Source organism: Stegodyphus dumicola, chromosome 5, assembly GCF_044657685.1.
Source record: "Stegodyphus dumicola isolate Sdum_Otavi_A_Nest chromosome 5, ASM4465768v1".
In the NCBI taxonomy this organism is placed as follows: Eukaryota; Metazoa; Arthropoda; class Arachnida; order Araneae; family Eresidae; genus Stegodyphus; species Stegodyphus dumicola.
The window spans coordinates 36862781-36886759 of NC_140772.1; the positions used below are offsets into that span (position 1 = coordinate 36862781).

Here is a 23979-nt window from a genome sequence, read left to right on the forward strand (position 1 = left end):
CGCGCGTTCTTTTTTGGCAGGAACCACCTCCTCGTTCTCCCCCCCCCCCGTCGGCGAACGTTCGATGGCCAGTGAGTTCTACCAGGAGCGGAGAGCGCGAAACTTATTGAACGGTGGACGGGCGCCAGATGGGGGGACGCACGCAGAAGAAGGGGGGCGGCCAGGGAGGGTCTGCGAACGCGCCAGAAGGGACATCACGTGATAACGTCTTCTCGACCTTCCCTTCTGCCCGCAAAAGGGGGAAAGGAAAATGTGTGTGTGGAGGGGAGAGATTGGCGAGTTCGTGGAATAATTTGGTCGCCGGCGTAGCGTGGTGAGAAGCGGCAGAAGAAAAAGTTGGACGGGGTGGTTCTTTGAAGGGGGGGTTACCTCCTCCAGGAAAAAGGGCAGTCACAGGCAGACGATGATGTGATCAAATCGAAAGCCGACGACGATCGTGCACTGCTGAGCGCACACATGAGACACCACTTGCGCAACGAGGGATGTGCAAGAATTTACCAAACATTCGATGCATTTTCAATGAAAAATTCCCATAAATCTTGAGCAAACTTATAACGAAAGTGAGGGGGGCATGTAAAGGGACTTCGAAGTATCGTAAATATATTTTGTACAAATAACTACCCCCACTCCGTTCTGCGGCGGCATATGCGCTGCTTGTTTGGGTAGAAAAAAAGCGCATTTTAGTTGCATAATAACAACGCACAAAATGGTTTTTCATGAAATTTCGGATTTTCGGTTAGTACATTATATGCTTATTACGAGGGAGGTGTTTCCGAAAGGACTTTCTAACGGAAGCTAACACTTTTACGTTACACTTACGAAAAGCTTACCTGCAAAGGACAGAAGTGGGACAATCTACCACTGCTCTCTATCAGTTTCTCTAGAGCTGCCCGATAGGCCGTTGCTCAACCAATTTTCGCCTTTTCACAAACGAAAAATATTAACATAAAAACCATATAAATTTTTTATAATATCTGGCATTAAAGCATTTTCAATTCTCTAATTTTGTGACAATAAAATGTATTGCCACTGTTGCAAAAATAGTTAGATTTCGATTTCAGTCTTGTCTTCGAAATGTCGGGATGTTTTTCAAGATGTTTGTTATAAATTTCACGAAAAGTTACGTCGTTTCCCTTCCCCCAAAAATGTATATAATTATTAAAAATAACGATATAATTATTAAAAATAACTAATACCTATATGCATTCGTAATTATTAAATAACATATTTATAAACTGATATATTAAAAAAATTGCTTAAATTTAGTAATTCCCTTAGTCCTATTACTTGACGACTGGATTTCCGTGTAAATACATACAGTTTTGATACCTTATATTATCCTTTCACAAAACAGTGTTTTTGCATTTAGGGTGGAAATCACGAAAGATCACCTTTACATTTTAAGATATTTCTCCTAGCTTCTTGGCATGCCTTGGTGGTGTAGTGGTCAGCACGCTCGACGCGTATTCCAGAGGTCCATGCTTCGTGTCCCGGCGAGGGCCTTGCTCATTTTTCATGTTTCCTGCTGCGAAATAACCTAATGTCTTTACAACATTATTAGCTAAATAGACCGTATCTGTAATTTTCCTGGGTCTAGACTCCCCCCCCCAATGCAATTCTCATGTGAATTTTAAAGATTAAACTCATTTAAATAGTGTGTAAAGTAATACAACATAATTAAAACGGAAATTACAGGCTGGGAATCTGAAATTTTCATATTTTTTTAATAATCTTGTAAAACTATAAATTTGAAAAAAAAAAAAAAAAAAAAAAAAAAAAAAAAAAAAAAAAAAGAAAGGTTTTAGATTTTAACGGTCGCCCAAAAGAGTTTGTTAAGGTTTTTTACTCTCTCGCTGAGGTAGTTAGTCTGCTCTTGCACTCACTCCTACTAACACTTTATTTATTTATTTATTTATCATTTTTGCTTTGTTATTATGCATCTTTTCCTTCCCATTTACGCCACACAGTTCAACAACAAAATCACAAACATTTTCAAAGCTGCCTAACAGCGTATGTTCAGAATTCCCCTTACAGTGTTAAGTGTTGGCATGCATTTTATATTTTCTTCAGTCTTAACTCAGTTCATCATATCATTTTTCACTTTCATCAGTTATATGGTTAACAAACTCTTTATTATTAACTTATTATGTATTAACTTTATTTATTAAATATAACGTTCTTCGCACTTACGTCACACAAAATCCAATTCATGAGCAATATTTAAAATAGCATATCTCCACAATTCCCGAATACACACTGTCATACTTTATTTCCGCTGTATTATTTCTTTAAAAACTAATAGCTTTCGCCGCCAGCCGCCTAATATATTTATCATAAAAAGGAAAAAGTATTTAGTGATTTTAATGATAATGAATCCAGCTAGTGTAATTTTATAAAAATATTGAATATTTCTAATTACACTTTTCTTATTTTAATGCATGTGTATTTAAATCAATCACATTAAAAAACAGAAGAAAAAAAAATATTCTTAAGAACTGTGCTTATTACTTTTAAATCTTTTAGTTCATTATTCAGTAACCTTCCAGACTAAATTTGAGAGTATGTTACGTTTTACTGAATGGCGACACGCTGGCACATGGAAGATAAAAATATAGGGTGTTCCTAAAGTCCCGGACCCATTTTGATGTTTAATAACTCATAAAATAATAAAGATAAATTAAAATTAATAACATAACTGGTTAGATAAGACTCAAAAAGTTTCATGGCCCTTGTCAATGAACTTCCACATGTGACCCCTTCGTCGCACGGAGAATATCAAGTCGATATTCAATTTCACGCCAGGTACCGGAAAGCATGTGTTATGGTGTATGCATTCGCCTTAATATCCGATCGAATAAAACATCACATACAAAAGTACTAGAACAAAAACATCAAAAGTAAACATAACATTGCAATAATTGCCAAAAACAAAAGAGAGAAAAATGCAATTAATAAGCAGACGATATTTAGAAAAGTACAGATATTTAGACTGGAAAATGAAACTATCTGAAATTAACCACAAGCGCAGACGATATTTACAAAAGTAAAGATATTCAAACCTGAAATAGAAAATATATAAGTTATTCCATCAATAAATGCCATAAGTTTGTTTATATCTTTATTATTTTATGAGTTATTAAACATCAAAATGGGTCCGGGACTTTACAAACACCCTGTATTTTATTTCTGCGCGCGGCAATACATTGCTTTCATGAGTTTGTTAATTAAAATAGAAAGACATTTTTCTTACATTTTTCCGAATGGCAACAGTCTCGCGCGCTGGAGATTAAAATATTTTGTTTCGAACAGTATTTGTTGCCAAACCTTGCTTTCAAATCGTTGAACTTGTTAATCAAAAATTCATTAAGCTTTACAAAATATGAAATAAAAATTAAAGCAAATTTCAAATTTGGAACAAGTGGTTTTTTTCCTTTAGGCAAAAAAACAAGCAATAGGTTTTAGGTGAAGAAGAATAAGAAATAGTAATACAATGAATTACTTTTCTGGCTTCCAAGTGCACATGTTTGGCAAAATTTGATGGCTCTAGGTACGGCTGTTTTTTTTCACAATTCGAGCAATATACACGCATACATGCAGATTCTTTACTATTTAATTTCTCAAAAAATAATACGGGGCAATAATATTTGGTTGCAACAATTTTAAAAATAATACGTCGTTTATAGTGAACCGACGCAAAATCCCATTTCGAGGCTAATATTCCCTTTTGGGCTAATAAATAAAATGAAACTAAATGTTTCTGTCGCGTATATACAATACATGGGGTTATATGGCGCTGTTGTTAATGACAATAATATAGTTTGCCGTATCTGAGTTTCATTAACATGCTAAAGTTTAATTTGCATCTTTTCTTTACGTTTCATTTCATCACCGACTCGCTCATTCCAGAATTATGCAGATTTGATTGGCGAGTGGTTTAATATAAAATTAGGGTAAGAATTCTTAACCGTATAATTGTACTATGCATTAGATTAACGTTGGCTATACGCCTGTCGAGCCTGCCTATTTACAAAATGCCTCTGCTCAAGAGAAAATTAGAATTTATCACGTTAGCTTGGTGGCAAGTTAAAGATTTGATCCATCTTTTAGTTGTCGACCCATAGGTTGAAGACTTGATAAGAAGTTACTTAGATTCGTATAGAGACTCCAAAGTCTCAGATTGCTTCTCGGTGAAGTCACGGGATTGGTAATTTTGTGTTGCAATATTTTAATTTGTTCCTCACAAGTGGTGGTTTATTTTCTTGTTTAGTTAAGCTATCAGTGATTACATGCACCAAAGCTTTAAGGTAACATTTGAGGAGGAAGAGTCAGATTTGAAACAATTAGTAGTTAGAATTAGTTCCATACATTTGTTAAAAGTTTAAAGTGTTTTCATTTATATCAGTTAGATATACTTTAAATGCATTTATTGTTTTTAAATCCTTTTTACTTCCTTGTACGAAGTAAAAAGGAAGTATTGTAATCGCGAAAAGTTTCAGGCAGCATATTTCAACGAAAATATCCATTTTGACTGCTATCGAATGCAATTTAACGATGTTTTTGCGTGATATCTGTACGTAAGGACAGAATAAAAGACTCGTTTCCTCCAAAAAATTATAAAACTGCTTTAAAATTAATTCTGAAGAGAATTTTTCGTGGCGTCTGCACGAACGTACGTACGTACGTATCTCGCATAACTCAAAAACGAGTAGCCTCAGAACGTTGAAATTTTGTATATAGGACTGCTATAACATGTAGATGTGCACCTCGTATTTTGGTTCCAATCGGCCTCACCAAACGTATATAAATATATTTATATATATATCCTCTCTGTTACCCGGCTCAGTGATCTCAGTTTCTTTACTCTTATATGTTTGTAAATTGTACATTTTTTGCTTTAAAAATGATTGAATTATGTTGTTTTTATCTTCCGGTTAAGGTTTTTATGCCTTTCGTAATTCTGGAAGCAATATTTATACAATTATCAACAATTTAAAAGCTGTTTAAGTGCGGTTAAGTTTTAAATAACTTGGCGGACATATTTGTTTACATTTGAAACAGCAGAATTGTAGATTTGTTGCCAATCTAGAGAGACTAAGCTTCGCAACACAGAAATAACGCATTCATTTATTATTGCGAATTAAATCATGCTTAATCCTTTCTGGAATTTTTTCGAGGAAATAAGTATTTAAGATTCACTTCGTAATTTTTAATACAGATGTTTTGAGTTTTTATGTATTTTTGCCTTGTCGCGAAGTGAAAACGGAATTAATTGAATGAGAAATACTCAATCGTCTGTGAAAAACTGTTTTTTTTTGTTTTTTTTTTTTTTGTTTTTGTTTTGTTTGCTTAATTTCTTTTATACATCCTTCTAGCTTTATTATAGTATTTAAATAGAACATGTGGCAACGATAATTCTTCAAAGGATATAAATTTTGTGCATCCAGAGTGTCGTTATAGTAAACAAATATAGTGAATTTTAAAGAGTGCATTTATTCTATTGTCGTTTATGCGCTGTTGACGAAGTCGATTTAATTCAATCCAATAAGTTTAAACGAAATGCAAGAAAAATGCGTATAATTTAATATTCCGTACAAGGAAGTCATGTGGCGTACACATCAGATTTTTTTTTCTTGTAATCACATCTTCTCGAGCTACAAGAAAAAAAAACAACGTACAAAAAAACCACGAAGGGCAAAACACCGTAATAAAAAACATTACGGTAAGGGAGAAAAGGGAAAACCATTTGCAAAACTTTGTTACTTCAAACGATCGTGCCACAAAAATACAATAAAATAAATAAATGAAAGAACAAGAAAGCTTGGTCTTTTCAAACCATGACCGGGGGGGGGGGAAGCAACCAAATAAATAAATAAAATTAAGCGTAACAATGTCATGCATTTTATGCACCGGAATAATTTAAAATACCATACAGAAGTGTTTTTGAGAAAATAAAGTGCTAAATGGTTTAAAATTTATGATGTTAATGGTTAAAATGTATTCCATTTTTTCAGATTTCAGATAATGTTGAAATCGGGTAAGTTTTATACTTGGCCTGAATACAGTACATTTTTGTAAACGTTAAAAATAAATACATACTTAAAAATATCTATAAATTACTTACAGTATTCAGAATCGCAAGTAGTTATATCCAGGCTTAGCAACTAACCGGTTTCTTTTTCTGATAACCATGCTGGAACCTTAAATCTGAAAAGATTAAACAACAATTTTAAAAACTGAAAAATTTATTTTCCAATTAAAAAAAATCATAAATTGAATATTTATTTCAAAGTGTTAATGGTGTTCAAAATAACGTTTTAATTAATGCATTCAAATTTAATTGCACAGAATAAGAAAATGCTTCAACGCACAGCAATTACGGAGCATCTTAATCACAATGCAAATTTCTACGAATATTTTCGCGAATTCTAGAGGAATTATTAAGCGAATATCAAACATTTTCTTAATTTTTAAATAAATTATTAATTATTAATAACTGTTAAATTATTAGTCCAAAGAGGCTTTGTGCCTGAGGGACTATTGTTTTCTTTTGCGATTTTGCGTGGAATCATTCTGAATGTCCGTTTCATTTTTCAGACAGTTGCCACCAAATATTATCGCCCTGCATTATATTTGACGAAATTAAATAACGAAAAATCTGCATCAATATATATATATGTTTCTCGTATTGCGATAAAACAACGGTACCTAAAGCCTTCCAATTTTGAATGACGTAATCCTACTGCGAATATGGGCATATGGAAGCCCAAATTTGAAATTTTGAAGTTATTTTATTATCGGTTTCATATTTTGTAAAACTTTAAAGAATTTTGATTAACAAATTCAAGGATTTCAAAGCGAGTCATGGCAACGCTGTATAGAAAAAACATTTTTATCTCCAGCGCGGCGGAACTGTGTATCAGAAATTCTAAAGGATATGCTCAATTTAAAATTATTTTGAGAGATTGCTATTGAACTGATTTTTATGGTTAAAGTGTGAAGAACATGATATTTAATCAATAAAGGTAACACACAAAATGTTGAAAAACGCCGTTTTGGATGTAATTTAAAATCTGAAACCTTTAAGCTTTTCTTTTTTACTTCTTTGTACGAAGTAAAAAGGAAGTATTGTAATCGCGAAAAGTTTCACGCAGCATGTTTCAACGAAAATATTCATTTTGACCGCTATCGAATGCAATTTAACGATGATTTTGCGTGATATCTGGACGTAAGGACAGAATAAAATACTCTTTTCCTTCAAAAACATTATAAAACTGCTTTAAAATGAATTCTGAAGAGAATTTTTCGTGGCGTCTGTACGAACGTATGTACGTACGTACGTATCTCGCATAACTCAAAAACGAGTAGCTTCAGAACGTTGAAATTTTGTATATAGGACTGCTATAACATGTAGATGTGCACCTCGTATTTTGGTTGCAATCGGCCGCACCAAACGTATATAAATATATTTATATATATATATACTCTGTTACCTGGCTCCGTGATCTCAGTTTTATACTCTTATATGTTTGTAAATTGTACATTTTTGCTTTAAAATGATTGAATTAAGTTGTTCTTATCTTCCGGTTAAGGTTTTTATGCCTTTAGTAAATCTCTATGCAATATTTTTAGAATTATCAACAATTTTAAAGTTGTTTACGTGCAGCTAAGCCTAATACTTTTCTTAATGGCGGCCATTGATTGTTTACATTTGAAACAGCAGGATAGTGGATTTGTTGCCGGTCTAGAGAAACTTAGCTTCGCAACAACAAAGATAACGCCTTCATTTATTATTGCGAATTAAATCATGCTTAATCCTTTCTGGAATTTTTTCGAGGAAATAAGTGTTTAAGATTTACTTCGTAATTTTTAATACAGGTATTTTGAGTTTTTATGTATTTTTGCCTTGTCGCGAAGTGAGAACTGAATTAATTGAATGAGAAATACTCAATCGTCTGTGAAAAACTGTTTCTTTTTTGTTTTGTTTGCTTAATTTCTTTTATACATCGTTCTAGTTTTATCATAGTATTTGAATGGAACATGTGGCAACGATTAGATAATTCTTTAAATGATATAAATTTTGTGCATTCCGAGTTATAATATGAACGAAATATAATACTGTTAATTGAACCTAGCGCCAGAGTGTCACTATGGTAAAGAAATAGAGTGAATTTTAAAGAATACATTTATTCTATTGTGGTGTATGCGCTGTCGGCGAAGTAGATTTAATTCAATCCAATACGTTTAAATGAAATGCAAGAAAAAATGCGTATAATTTAATATTCCGTACAAGGAAGTCATGTGGTGTACACATCAGATTTTTTTAAATTACTTTTACGTTACTTTTCCTTACAATTTAAACAAAAATACCCTGATAGGTATATGTTTGATTTGATTTATCTGATTATTATAGGAAAGCATTCTAGGGTACCTGACTAAGGGAAGAGATGCCTTCGTGGAGGATTTTCTAAAAGGAATTGGCTCTTATATGGTTTACATACATGGAAAAACACGAATACGCCCGCGCAGCTAGCCCGTTTGCCGAGTTTCGAAATCCGAACCAAACTACCAGTGTTCAGCGACTTTACCGCTCAGCTGCTGGTAGGTTCCTGTTACACCTAGAAAACGCAAAACAATCCTAGCACAAATTTCAAATTAGAAGGATGAAATTTATTAAATTTTGCTGAACTTCTGTAGTACTAGAAAAAATTATTTCTGTTCGCCTTCAACGCAAACAATTAATTTGAATGCCGAATGATTAACCTACTACTTAATGAAGAATTTTGCGCATGTATATATAATGTACAAAAGTATTCTTCAGTTAAATGCTAGTTTTGCTCTAAAATAACTGTTTTGAATACTCATGGAAAGTTTGACTTTTTCCCAAAAAGTTCAATTAAAAAGCGTGTATGCAGTGCCTATCTAATTACGCGTTACTTAATCGTGTTATTGCTTTATTTCTGCTACATATTCCCCTTTTCAGAAAAGTTAATGTAAATCTTCGACTGCCAGACTTTTCGCGGAATCATTAATAAAAATTCCCAGACCGCGAGAGTTTTGCGAATTTTTACTGCCGCCACTGTCCAGCGGATTTTGTGGTTTTTCACCTCACAATAAAAGTACTGCCTAAAATATGTAAATAATTTTAGTGAAATTGTAGTATCTTTTGCATAATGTAAAATGAAATGCTTGAAAGAGAAGCACTCTGTCGGAGAAAGAAGAATACAGGGCCTAGTCTATTTAACATTCAGTAAATGGCTAAATTGGCAAAATATGTCGCCAGTGGCGTAGCGAGAGGGGGGCAAGGGGGTGCATGATGCCCCGGGCGCCGCTCGTACAGGGGCGCCAAATGGTCTCCAAACAAGATTTTCCGGAAAATTTCTATTTTTATTTTGATCGATTTCTGGAAAATATATTTAAAATTAATAACTATTGTAATATAATTAATTATTTTCTTGATTTGTGTGATAAAATGTGTAATAAAATGTTTGCAGTACATCAACCAAAACGTTCTTTCTGATCACTTTATTTCTCCAAAGTAGATATATATATTTAAACGAAATGCACGTATATCTCCCGCTTTTTATTTTAAAACGATAACACGACCTTGTCCCGAATTTCTCAAATATATCCAGTTTCCAAAATCCAATTCCATAATCTGGAAATGACATTTTTTGAGATTCGTAACGCTTCCGCTACAATGGATTGCGTTTGACTCTCCTATAAACGGCTGATGGCCTTCCTGGCTACCAATTCAACTAAGCCATCTTCCTGAGACGTTGTATATTAACTTCTACGAAGCATTTAACGCATGTGAATTGTTTTTAATCTTCTATTACAAAAGGAATACTGCAGGTCGTATAATTTACTAAGGAATACTGCAGGACTAAATTTGCATATTCCCAACTTTGTAAACGTTATAATTTTCCTTTATAATCTCTTCTATTTTCTTTTGTTCAAAAATGTTATCGATTATATGGTTATTTCATACCGAACCCACAATATCCCCTAATTGTTTTGAGCAGTGAATGTGACTGCATGACGTTACTCCGCAGTAGAAAAGAAACAGAACCTAAAACTCCACTACATATCTATAGAGAATATGTTTTTCCAAACCTAAGAGTCGCACTTTAAATACTACTTACTATGAACGTTCGTTCAGCAAATTAAAATAAATTTTCACATATTTACAATCAAAGGTGGGACAAGATCTCCTAAGTCATCTAGCATTTTTAAGTGTGGAAAGAGAAAAATTTGGAAGGATCGACTTTGATGAAGTAAATGATAAATTTGCTTCATCCAAGGTAAGAAAAATGTATACACAATAATTAATTTTATTCATGTATTATATTATTATTAATAAATATAAGAGCCCGACCAAGTCGAGGTGCACGTGATTGAAGCGAGATGAGGACAAATTAAAATTTTTAAGTTGGTTGGTAGTGTGTCTGACAATTTTAGATCTTTGGCACTCCAAGCATGAACGTATCCAGTTGGCTATGTCCTTTTGCATGCTAGGCCATACGAAACGTTTCTATATAAGTTTCCTTGAAGCCTTGATGCCAGGATGTGACAGACGATGTAACTGACTAAAAATGGCATGGCGAAACCCGGAGGAACAGTCGACCCGGAGGGAAGTCGAAATCTTGAATCCTGAACATCACAATAAAGTGATTTTCCAGGTGACAGCTGCATAGGCTGCAAGTTGAGATTAGTGGAAGATTTTCTTTTCAAGAGGGTTTGTAGTTCTGAATTCCGGTGTTGTTCATCCGCAAGGGCAGCAAAGTTTATTGGCGAAGGAACGGCTAGTTCTTCAATACGAGACAAGATGTCTGCTACAATATTCTGCGAACCCGCAATATAACAGATATCTGTTGAAAATTGCCCTATGAAGTCTAGGTGTCTCATTTGACGAGGAGAAGCTTTCTTCGCTGTTGAAAAGAGGCTGCTGAAAAGTATAGATTAAGGGTTCGTGATCTGTGAAGATCATGAAAACGCGTCCCTATAGCATATGCCTATAGCATATAATATTTCACAGCTTCATAATTTCCTAATAATTCGCGATCGTAAGTGCTGTATCTGGTTTGTACTAGTAAGAGTTTTTTAGAAAAGTATGAAAGGGGTTTCCATAATTCTTGACCTTTCTGTTTTAAAACTGCTCCTATACCTGTCGTTGATGCGTCAACGTGTAGAGATATTAAGTTATTTTTTGGAAGCAGAAGAGATGAAAAATATGCAACGCCTTCGCCGGGAATCGAAACGCGGACCTCTGGAGTACTGGCCCAGAGTGCAGAACCACTGCACCACGAAGGCACGCTAGGAAAGCGGAAGAAATACCTTATATACTCCCCTTTTTAAAGGGCGACTGGGGTTTTTAGGGGACGCAATCGCCAAATCCTGGGTGTGGAGAATCCTCATTCAACACCCCTTTTATTTCGGGCGCCACTGTAGAGACATTAGGATATTTGGAAGCAAGAGAGATTGAAAAAATAGCAATCGCCTTCGCCGGGAATCGAACCGCGGACCTCTGGAGTACCGGCCCAGCGTGCAAAACCACTACACCACGAAAGCACGCTAGGAAAGCGGGAGAAATACCTTATAAACGTAGAGTGATAACGGTTTAGATGCGGAAGGATACTGCAAATTTGTTGCCGAAATTAAATCATTTTTGCATTTTTGGAACGCTTCGCGAGATTCTGCGGTCCAGGTTATAACACGTTTATCGTTTTTCTTGATTCCAACCAAAAAAGAATTTAGAGGTGCTTGTATGGTTGTTGCATGAGGTAAGAAACGTCGATAAAATTTGAGCATAACAAGAAATCTTCTTAAGTCGTTAGTCCTTCACTGTAGATGGTTCGGGCATATCGCGGATAGTGGTGACTCTATCTGGAAGGGGTCGAACGCCATCAGAGGAAATTTCATGACCAAGAAAGCATACTCTTGGTTGGCCAAAAACGCATTTGGATGAATTAAGACTGACACCGTACCTTTGAAAACGTTCAAAAACTGTTCTCAAATGTGAAAGGTGTTCTTGCTCTGAAGAGGAGGCGATTAAGACGTCATCAAAATAAGGTACACAAAAGTCGAGGCCGTTTAACACCTGGTTCATGAAGCGTTGGGACGTTTGAGCAGCATTGCATAAGCCGAAATCATGACCGGAAACTCAAATAGTCCAAAAGGCGTAATAACCGCAGTTTTTGGAATATCAGTTGGCTTATCGGGCACTTGGTGATACGCCTGCTCAAGATCAATGGTTGTAAAAATAGCTTTTCACTCGAAAACTTGCATACAGTCTTGAATGTGAGGGACTGGGTAACGACCAGGAATTGTAGCTGCATTTAACCAGCGATAATCGCCACTTACCATTTCGTTTTCGAACTAGATGGAGCGGATTTACGCAGGAACTTTTTGAAGGACGGCAAATTCCCTGTTCCATCACGTATTGAAATTCCTCTTTGGCGGCTTTAAGCTTGTCCAGAGGTAAGCGTCTTGGTTTAGCGTCAATCGGAGGTCCGGTAGTTTCAATATAATGTAATACATTCTGCTTGGGTTCGGAAATACCCATAACTGGGCGCGTGTTTGTAGGGAATTCTCTGAGAAGTTGATGTCGTGGGTAGTTACCGGAAATCAGTTTAATGCTCAAATCTTGACTATTGCGAATTACTCCCGGATAAGTTAAGTTGGTTGTGGAATCTATCAAACGGCGATTCTTAAGATCGGCAAGAAAAGAAAATTTTTGAAAAAAATCTGCGCCAATAATAGGACTTGAAACAGTAGCAATCATGAATGGCCATTGGAAGTTGCGGTGCAATTCTAAATCAACAGATATCAGGTGTTCACCAAAAGTTTGAATAGGAGTTCCATTTGCTACATAAAGTTGTAACTTGGTAAGGCGCTTTTGTTCGTGAAAACGTGGTGGAACGACAGAAACATCAAAAGACAAGAACTACAAGAAACCTTAAGCCCGAATTCTTTTCGATGAGAAAAAGGCGTGCAAAATTCCAGCCGCTGTCGTTCACAATTTCGAGCAACAGCCCTTCTCGTTTCCCTGGTCGTTATAACGACACGGTGGGCGGTATTTGTTTGCCTTGTTTCGAAATTTGTGGTGGTAAAAACAAATACTCGGAGGAGGGCTTTGATAACGTTTCCTCAGTTGGCTACGGCGTGTATTTCGACCACGTGATGTGGAGCGGTTGCGCTGAAAAGGTTCAGCTTGGATGACTACTAACTGAGCAACCTGTTTGAACAAATCATCAATATAAGCTTGTAACGCCACAATACCTGGACCAGGAGCCTGCATTACGTGTATTTACGCTGGAATGGCCATCTCGTGAATTTTATCAGCGATTTCGGGAAGATTTTTAAGTGGCTCGCTACTGGCCGCTAAAATGGTTTGCATGTTAGATGGGAGTCTATTCATCCATAATGTTTTAAGAATGTTATCCGTTAGTTTACCGGCGACTAAATCTGACATTTTAGACAGCAAGTGAGAAGGCCTCATATCACCCAACCGTAAATCATGCAACAGCTGCTCGATTTTAACTGTCTCGGATTCTTCATAAACAGAAATTAATTTTTTTGTATTTGTTCGTCGTCGGTGGATTCAAAATTATTTCATGAGCTGATTGCAGTACCTCTGATTCTAACGCGGCTATCACTGTATAAAATTGAGTTTCGTCGGCAGTAATGTGACTCAACTGCGCATCCAATTGAATGAACCATAAACGATGGGTCTCGGCGAGAAAAAAGCGGTGGCTTAACTGCCACTCGCGCCAATTGCGAAGCAGCATCGTTGTCAACCACTTTAGATCAATCAAATATGCACAATAATAATATGTATAGAATATGCACAATAATAATATGTATAGAATATGCACAATAATAATATGTATAGAAAAATAATCAATATGTATATAGTGACACAGTTTCTTGGTATTTGAAATCAGAGATATTGGAGGCTCAAATGCAGCAGACGATATATATATCCGCTGAAATTATGACAGAAATATGTTGACTCACCGGAATGCGGTAAAAAGCTTGAAATGACAGGTGGATGTCTTACTTCATCTCATCACACTGGATAACTTACTGTTGCTCAGAATGTAAACATATAAACTCCATATTCGTGCAACATTGAAGGTTGCTATTCGTAATAAATACGTGTCACCAATTATGGTAGTACAATTTTTTGAGACAAATCGTTTATAACAATTGAATGGAATAAACATCATTTTTGTTTTTGGTTGCTATGGTTTATCAGACTGGCAGAGTTGAGTTGTAGTAGGCAAGTTGCCACATATCTATTTATCTATAATGTATATTAAACTTTTAATTGTTTAAAAACTGTACTTTTTAAAAACACTTATATAAATATGTAAAATAAATAACACCTTTTTAACTAATTCTAGATCATCGTATGTCAGATTTTTCCGCCGACACAGATGCATTTCAGAATCCAAGGCTAGTGCAGTTAGGTAGTGACTAATCTTAATATATTTTTGAGTATTTTATGGCAGATTCAGCATTTTATTATTATTTGCATTATTTTCTTATTACGAATATATTCTATACACTATATTACTGAAAGTTTTTTTGTGGGGGGCGCCAAAACGTTATTTTGCCCCGGGCTCCAGTTATGCTTGCTACGCCACTGTATGTCGCCAAGCTAGCGATTGTTTTGGCGACTAATTCTTATTTAGGATTCCAAACAACTCCAATATCTGGAAGTCAGATTCAAAATTCGAAAACAAATTTGAATACCATGTGAATCGCAAAAATATTTACTTCTTTTTACCAAAAATCACATGAAGTAAATCTAGTCTTATGAGTAAATTTTTTACATAAAATGCATATAATATTGATATACTTTCACTGCTTTTCTAAACCTTATTTTTCTGAGGATAGCAGAAAATCCGGAGAGGGGGGAAGGAATATGGGTTTTTAAAAAAATATAGTTTCCATAAAAGAAAATAATAATTTTGGGATTTACTTGCTTTGTTGATTCCCCGAATCGACGAATTGCTTAGCTAAATAAAGATCGCTGTTTAAATAATAATGTGTACGTAATCACTATGCAAAATACATGTGTTACTACAGTTAATTCTTGAAAATTTATCCTAAAATTTACAATTGTTTAGTAGACACAAGTTTTTTCCAATACGTTAGCATTTCAGGGGTAAAAGATGATATTCAAATAATTTACTCATCTAAAAGTCAGTTTTTCATTCGAATTTTTCCTACTTTTCCCCCTCATGGTTTATAATATTATTTAAAAATTAGTGGTATTTCACAGGAGTTCTAATTCAAGAATGCTCTGAATGAAGCCAGTTGGTTTTAACTAACTACCGAACACTTTGCTCTAAAATTAGTCAATCATACTCTTCTTTATATAGTCAATCATATTAAATTATAAAAAAAATTAAGAAACTTGTTTACAAATATAATTAACTAAAAAGGTGCACAAATTCTAGAGATAAATTCTTCTACAGCACTTAATTTTTTCAGCCAGAATTATTTCAATTTTATAATTAATAAAAAATAATAAAATAATGTTGATTATTATTGTCAAATTAAATTTTATTGCTAGACATCTGATATAAAATTCACTCTCATTTCTGCTTATAGTTCTGTACAGTTCATTTGAATTAATGACAGAAAAATAACGAAGATTTTTCGTTTCATAATTCTTCGAACTTGGCGATCGAAATATGCAAACAGGAAACATTTGGCGCCGATATCTGGCGGTAACGCAGCATTTTGGCAAACTAAAACAATCTTAAATAAGGTTACAATGCTAAGTCATTACGATTTTCCTTCCGGATAGCCACGCAGATGATAAATGATAGAAAGCTTTGGAGTGGAATGAAGAGGTCTATTTTTCAATTTCATTTCTTTATTTTAAATAAATGGTGTTTTACACAAAAACCGCAATTGCATTTAATTTAATGAATTACAGAAAGAAAGAATAAAGAAAACTTACGCAAACTATATCAAGGTTAAATTCCAAATTTAATCGCATGGTGTCGCGCTTTTTCAGTAGGAATAAATCTACGCAAGCTCATTAGTTCACTTGTTTTGATAAAACAGTCAACTCATCGATAATATATTAATTAAAAGAGGAAAACGAAACGATGAATACTGTTTGCCTACTTATCTCATAAATTATATAGTGCTTGCTTTTTTTTCCCCTTTAGTTTTCTCAACATGTGGCAATAAAAGTCAGTTGACCAATAAACATGCGCAGAATAATTTGCTTCTGAAACAGACAGACTGTGTCAAATTATCTTCCAAAATGTAATAAGATTTTTCATTTGAATTCAGTGCCGAAGAAATTTTATATTTTACCAATAATGCTATTAGAATGTTCCTACCAGAGGCTGGCCACGTAAAATTTCCGAACAATAATTGTTTCAAGTTTTATCTTTATGAAGAACAGAGTTTGTTTGTCTGAATAATTCGCTTGTGAAATAATGACGATATCTTCGCTAATATTGGTGAAAAGTGTCCATTAGTCCGGCACCTAATGGTTCAGTACAAGATGTGATTGAAAATTATGAAAACATTTTTGACACAAAAAATACTTTTATTAAACTCTTGTCATTAAATCTAATCATTCGAACGCTAAAATAAATTCCCTTAGAAAGTCCTCCACGAAAGCATCCCTCCCCTCAGGCAGATAGCCCTGAAGCGATTTGCCATAATTTAATAAACCAAACCGAAGGCAGTCTTCATGCAACAACATAGCTTCCAAAACAGAAAATGTTTAAGAATCAATAAAATTATGCATGTATGTTTTCAGTTACTAAATGCATTCGTAAAGTTACTCTATATGCATTCTTATAACATGCTAAATTACGTTTACAACGCAATTTTTGCTCTGTATTAACTTGATAACTCTGTATTAACTCGAGAAACCGTAATATCCATAATTTGTCACTATCGAACTTTAAGAGTGCATACAAATAAATAAATATATTTGATTAGATTGAATCTCCCTCTATATTTTTTCTTCTTAATTACCATAAAGAACATACTAACAAATGAAAAGTAACTTAATTCGATGTACCTTATTGCTATCTACTAATTTTTACAAATTTGTTGGTTATAATTTTAGTCATAGCTTCTTTGTTATAGTAAAAATAAAATAATAAAATAAAACAACATAAAAATTGCCTACATACGAAATTTTTCAAAAATTCTTGCTAAGTTTCCAAGTATTCTGGATTGTGCCAGGCAGTTCCACATTTCAGTGCATTATCCCGCTTTATATATTCCGGAAAATTTCCCACGTTCTATAAATATTTATGAATTTTGCAAATATAATTTACATGGAGTTTATTAGGGCCGTTACATATGACCATAAGGATGTTTTTGTGGATTAAAATAATTAAATAATCATCCTTTTTAGATATGTGCTTTAGGTACTTCGTTGGGTCTGCAAAAAGATTGATTTGTAAATTAATACGTAGATTTATTTTTCAGATGTATGTCGTACTTGAAAATTGGATACTGTAGAAGAATTTGATATGAATCCCTTTTGAATAGATTGAAAAATATAAATACGCGAGGGAAAAAAGCTTAATATTACATATAAAAAATTGCGGCAAAAAATAATTGATAAAAAGGATTCGATGAAATACTATATTTAGAAAAATTAAACAGTTTCCCTAGTTTAAAACGAAAGCGACATAGAAAGAATTTTCTTACATAATTTGAGCAATCGTATATTCTTTTTTTAATCTGTAACATTAATATCAGAATTTCGCTTATTGGTAACAAATGCCTCAGCAATAAACAATATATTTCGCGAAAAAGACAGTGAAACTTCTCGTGGCGACTATCTCTAAAAGTGGACAGTGTTTTCTGATAACGCAAACAAGCATTGGTATTGAAAATTATCGACAATCAAATTCCGTAAGGCGACTGCATTCACAGAAAACAGAAATCGTTTGGAACAGTAGGATGGGTGTTTTCACTGTGACCAACTGAAAATACTCAACAAGGAGTATTAATTTTTAATCTCCTCTGAAACCCGGAATGAGATACATTCCGATGACCTCATTGATCACGTGACTTATGTATATCTTTTGTAAACAAACAATGCAAATGACATCAGAGATCACGTGACTTATGTGCAGCTAATGCAAACAAGCAAGGTCATTCTTCCTCTTCTTCTCTTGCGGAATATATCTCATTGCCCCCTTTCTACATACTTTTCCTTCGCACCTATGCTTGAGTTTTTTCGCCCATCGGAGCAGAAAGACTTAGCGGGTGCAAAACAAGACATCGGCCTACTTTGCCTGTTATTTGAAATCATTAAATTAAGCTTCAGACAAAGTTTCACTTCTCTTCTATTCATCGAGGAAACTGTTTTGTGACACACTAGCTTCAGAAAAATCTCTTCACTTTAGTTAGTATTTGAATTACTGTCAACTCCCGATTAAAGAGGTCGACTATAACGGGTTATGGATTAACCTTGTCGCCGCCCTCTCCTGTCCGCGAAAATTTCTCCCCAGCGGCCGTCTGTTTTTCGTAGCGTGTAATGTTGTCTTCTCTGTGTATCATAACTTTCCATCCATAACTTTCGTAGTGGATGAATGTCAATGAATATTAAGTAAAATTATAAGAAAATAAAGCATAATGGGAAAATAATATCTCTGCTTATTTCTAACAGCAGGATAATTTGATAACATCTGTTCCAGGCCGTCCACTCCTCCCATTTTGTTGTTGTAATCTTTTACAATTATTGCTTTTTTTTTTACAGTTCTTTTCCGTGTTCCAACACCAATCATCGAGTTATTATGGACTATAGTCATCAAACGTATATCCTTCTTGTCTTTCCAATTCACAACCTCATTTTTTCTCTTTTTCTGCTGAGTAGACGTTGAAGCCATCTCTCACTGTCTTGTATCTTATGTAAAATGGCGCGAATATTTATAAAAACCGTGGCAAATTCAATTAGAAATAGAATTTCTGATGAGTGCTGCCCTCTAAGAGGTATTAGAACAAACAAAAATAAAAACTCAAACAAGTAAACATTTAGAAAGCGTTTTAAAATGTAGAAGAACGCTTGTAGGGCGTTACAGCCGCCCTGCGGAAGTTTCACTTGAACGCGTTACGGACGACGAAGAGGTTAACCAGGCGCAGTCTAAAGAAATAATTAATTTATTTCAGAACTACGGAATTACGATCACAAACTGTTAGCGTAAAGCAAAACTGTCTACGGACAATACAAGAAGAAAAATTCGCAGGATAACTTCTGTACATTTTCAGTATTTTACCGCAGATAAAATACCTAACATTAAAAAATCAAAATTCTTTTAACCTGAATTTTACAAAGTTGATTATTGCAAGTGTTCTTTTGTTAATAACATTTACTGTAACTTGTTCACTTGGCAATACTTACAACTTCATTTGCAACAAATTCACTTAACACTACATAGAAAACAATCTCGTAAATAAATAATGTTTTTCAAGAAGAATGTTCAGTTTCGTGTGAAATTTTCTATTAAAAAAATTTACATTAATTCAGAAAGATTTAGCTATCATGCTCTAATTAAAAGGGTACTTTTAGTTGCAAATTTAACTGTACGTAATTTGGAATAATAACATAGTGCAATAATAAACAGAATGTTCAGGCTGACTACTTTAAGCAAATTTGAACTAAGTACTGATCTAAAGCTCTTTTGTAAAAGTTCTTGATGCCATGACAATTGGCCCAAAAGGGGCTATTAGTGTTGGAATGGAATTTTGTGGCGGTTCATAATAAATACCGTATCATATTTCAAACTGTTGCCACCCAATATTTTCGCACTGCATTATTTTTAAAGAAATTAAATAACGAAGAATCTACATATATATGTACATACGTTCCTCCCATCTTGAAAAAGCGACGATACCCTAGAGTCAAATTTTGAATAACATAATCCTCCATCCGAACATGTGCATCTGGAAGCTCGAATTTTTCATTTCGAATTTCTTGTATCAGTATTTATTTTATACTTTCTAAACCTTTAGAGAATATTTCATTAATAATCTCAAGGATCTAAAAGGAGCAGTGGTAATAGCGTTTGAAACAAAGCATTTTTATTTCCAGCGCGGAAATCTGTTACTATTTGGAAAAAAATTAAGATACTTATCTTTCAATTTTAAATAACAAACTAGGCTGTATGAAAGGAATGGGTTGCCTCGACCTAAAACAAAATAGTTTTATGTTTCATACGCCAGCCTGTTGCCATTCAATGAAACCCAAGATACTTTCAAATTTAATCTGGAAAGTTATTGAGTAATAAACTAAGCGATTTAAAAGCAAAGAACACAGTTTTTATGAATAGTTTTGCTACTTTTCAGACTGATTTAAATACAGATGTATCAAAACAGTGAGATGGCTTATTAGAAATGTTCCATATTTTTATGAAATGACTCTAGCTGGAATCATTGAAATAATTATAAACTTTTTCTTTTTTATAACTATTTTAGGTGGCTGGCCGTGCAAGCAACGAGTTTTTAAAGAAATAATATAGCGAATATAAAAATATGTATGACAATCTGTAAAACTCTATCGGGCACTCTAAAGATATGCTGTTTTTAAATATTTTGTGATTTTGCTGTTGAATTTATGGAGCATAAGTACGAAGAAGGTGCATGATATTTAACAAATAAAGTTAACGAAAAGTTAATAATAAAAAGAAAGTTTTGTGAACCATCTTGCTAAGAAAACTGAAGACTGAAAAGATAAACTGAGAAAAGACTGAAAAAAAAAATAATAAATAAATAAATAAATGTTTACCAACACTTAACACTGTATTGAGAATTCACCATATGCTGCTACGCTGCATTTGAAAATTCGGTGATTTTGCTGTTCAATTGTATGTGGTGTAAGTGTAAAGAAAAATATGCTTAATAATAAAGCTAAAAAGACAAAAAAAAAAAAATGTTAGCAGGCAGATGCAGGAGCAGATGGGTAGACTGAGAGTTCAGAGAGAACATAGAAAAACTTTAACAAACACTTTAGGACGACTGTTAAAGTCTAAGCCCTTTCAGATTTTATTTTTTTCCTAATATTGTTTATTCCTTCATTAGTTACAATGGGCTCTTTTTGTTCTGAATACTGATATAATATTTACATAACCATATGAACTTATTTTCCGGGTTAAACTGCTCGAAAATGCAGTAAATTGTTTATAGTTTATTTCTGTTAATATTGTTACGAAATGTCCACCACGCGGTGGGATAGCTCCTCCGCAAAGCAGATTTAGAGTTGCCAGAAAATGACAAGGGAAGGCACGGTTGCCATATTTGGCGAGAAATCGCCCATTTGGCGACAAAATTGGCGAAATGCCACAGACAGCTGGAGAACCTTCTAGAACGAATTCTTACCGATTTGGACCAGAATGTTCTCGAAGGCAGCCCAAAAGCTATATAAACCCTACTTGTACGCGAAGTAGCAGTCAGTTAATAGGCGAGTCAGTGAGTCAGTCAGTGTCTCGTCTAGTGAGTTAATCGTCTAATCTAGTCTCGAGTTGGTCGTCGAGAGTATCGGGAAGTCTATCGAGTGCATCGTCGAGTCTATCGAGTGCATCGCGAGTTGTAGCGTGGAGAGTCTCGAGAGTACGTTGAGTTCCGAGAACGGCCGAACACAGTCGGGAGCTGTACTCTGGTGTTTTGCCGTGAAGCTGTCCTCACTGTTATAGTCTGAAGGCTAGCGTCTCCTAAGTACGTAGAGTTCCGAGAACTACAGAACCGACTCGGGAGCTGTACTCTGGTGCTTTGCCGTGAAGCTGTCTTCACCGTTATAGTCTGATAGCGTGAAGGCTGTGTTGCTGACTGTGTCAACGTGTTTTTCGACGACTGTCAACTTGATTTTGGAACTGTCCTGGGTAATACTGGCTAATAAAATGTGTTTTTATTCTTCATCAAGTATTGACGCCAATCACTCCAAATCTACAAACCCGTACAGAAACGCAACAATATTAACACGGATTTTTTCTCTTTATTGTGCTTTGTTTAACTGCCCTCCGATAAATCGTAATTTTGAGCTATACACAGACGATTACAGCAATAAATCGGTTGTTAACTATATTAACAGCGATGCCTATATTCAATAGGAAGAGGGAAGAGAGTAAAGGCCACAGCATTTTTCTGCTTCGGATCCTTTAAACATTATAAATCAGATAGCATAATTTCGGTCAGAGAAATCACTCATTTTTTTTTTATCGTATAAACTTTTTGATTCGAATTGAAAGGACTGTCTGAAGAGTTACACCTCTTAAATAATTAAATTGCGGAAGTATATCTTTCGTATTTTATGGTTAATGACCATTTACCACAAGTCTACAAATAAAAAATAAAATAAAATAAAAAAAGGAAATCTGGAATAATTTGAGGTGGAAGAAACGAATTTCTTTATTGGCAACGAATCAAAATACGGAAGGACGGGAGGATCACTTAACATCTGCATAAAGAGACATTGCAGTCAATAAAAGCTTCCTGAATACATTAAACTTCAATAAAGAAAGTAATCGTTTAACAACGAGTACGACTAGTTTTACTTTCTCACCTTACACAGAAATAAAGGTCTGGAGGTAACGAAGTTTGGTGGAGGGGTACAATTTGATTGTTTTGATTATTTCGAGTTTTATTTGCCGTTTAATTATTTTTATGATGGCATTTCTCACTTTGGTATTGTACATTGGAAACTAAAATTATGCGACGGGTCAAAGAAGTTATATATTTACAATGTCTCTCAAAACATAGGTAGCCTACACCTTCGTTTCTCCATTTATCCCAAGATCCAAAAAAATACTGATACAATGCCGCTGGAAAATCTTTTCCCCGCTGATGATATTATAAAGAATCCAGATACGTAATTAATAGAGGGCGATTCGTCAATTTTAGACGTTGCAGCATTTCAAAGATGTTTCTGCACTTACAATCCTCAGTAATTTCAATTCAATGGCAATGTTTTGAGCTATGCCGCCCAGACGGGAAAGTGGTTAGTGACTCTGACTATTACACCGAAGGGCCCGGGTTAGCTACGCCATTATGTGACACGCACTGATCTACAAATCAGGCAGTCCATAGAAAGTCATTTCTATTTTTACAATACAGACGGGAATTAAGAGCTATTGCTAGTTTAAATTATATACACTCATGTCCATAAATTAAGGATAATGCAAAATCAGGCAAAGGAAGAGTTAGAAGCAAAACAAATTTGACTTATTTGTAAAGCTTATTTATTAAACAAAAGGTAAAGAGCAAAAAAAGATGCTATATGTTTGATATTATTAAAAAAATTAGCAATGTTTTCTCCCTGGAGCAAATTACAAAAAAAAAAAAAAAAAAAAAAAAAAAAACCTACTTACAAAAAAAACCAATATTACATGGTTGGTAGGATTGTTAATACATTGTATGTCTCCCAGACGATGCAATACAGTCCATGCAACGCCTAGGCATGCTGAGTATCAAATTATCGATCTGATCTTGGGGGATATTACACCACTCAAAAAGCAATGCTATCCGAAGTTCCGGTAGACATGTAGGAGGAGGTTGACGGGCTGCAACTCGTCGGCCAAGTATGTCCTACACTTGCTCTACTGGATTCAAATCCGGTGAGAATGCTGGCCAGTCCATACGGGTGATATCCTCCGATTGAAGGCATTCGCTTACGATGTTTGCACGGTGACGACGGGCGTTGTCATCCATAAACACAAATTGCGCGCCCATGGCGCCCCGAAATAAACGTACATGTTGTTCCAGAATGATGTCCCGACAGATTTGGCTTGTCATGGTTCCAATTTGAACACGCAGGTCAGTTCTGGAACCCAGAATAATTCCACCCCAAACGAGCACTCCTGCACCACCGTAACGGTGTCGTTCAATGATGTTTTCTTGGTGGTAACGGGTACCTGGAGCTCTCCATATGAAAGTCCGGCGAGAATCAGACTGCAAGTTAAACCTGGACTCGTCGGAAAACATCACACA

The 23979-nt window shown here is 34.7% G+C and overlaps 1 protein-coding gene across 1 annotated transcript in view; it reads right to left on the reverse strand.

Moving 5' to 3' along the window:
* LOC118192242 (uncharacterized) overlaps window positions 1-23979 on the reverse strand; it is a 282365-nt gene that overhangs the window by 111207 nt on the left and 147179 nt on the right. The window contains exon 2 of the mRNA XM_085816575.1: window positions 6122-6204. The gene's annotated coding sequence lies outside the window, so the exon portion shown is untranslated. The remainder of the gene's footprint in view (window positions 1-6121; window positions 6205-23979) is intronic.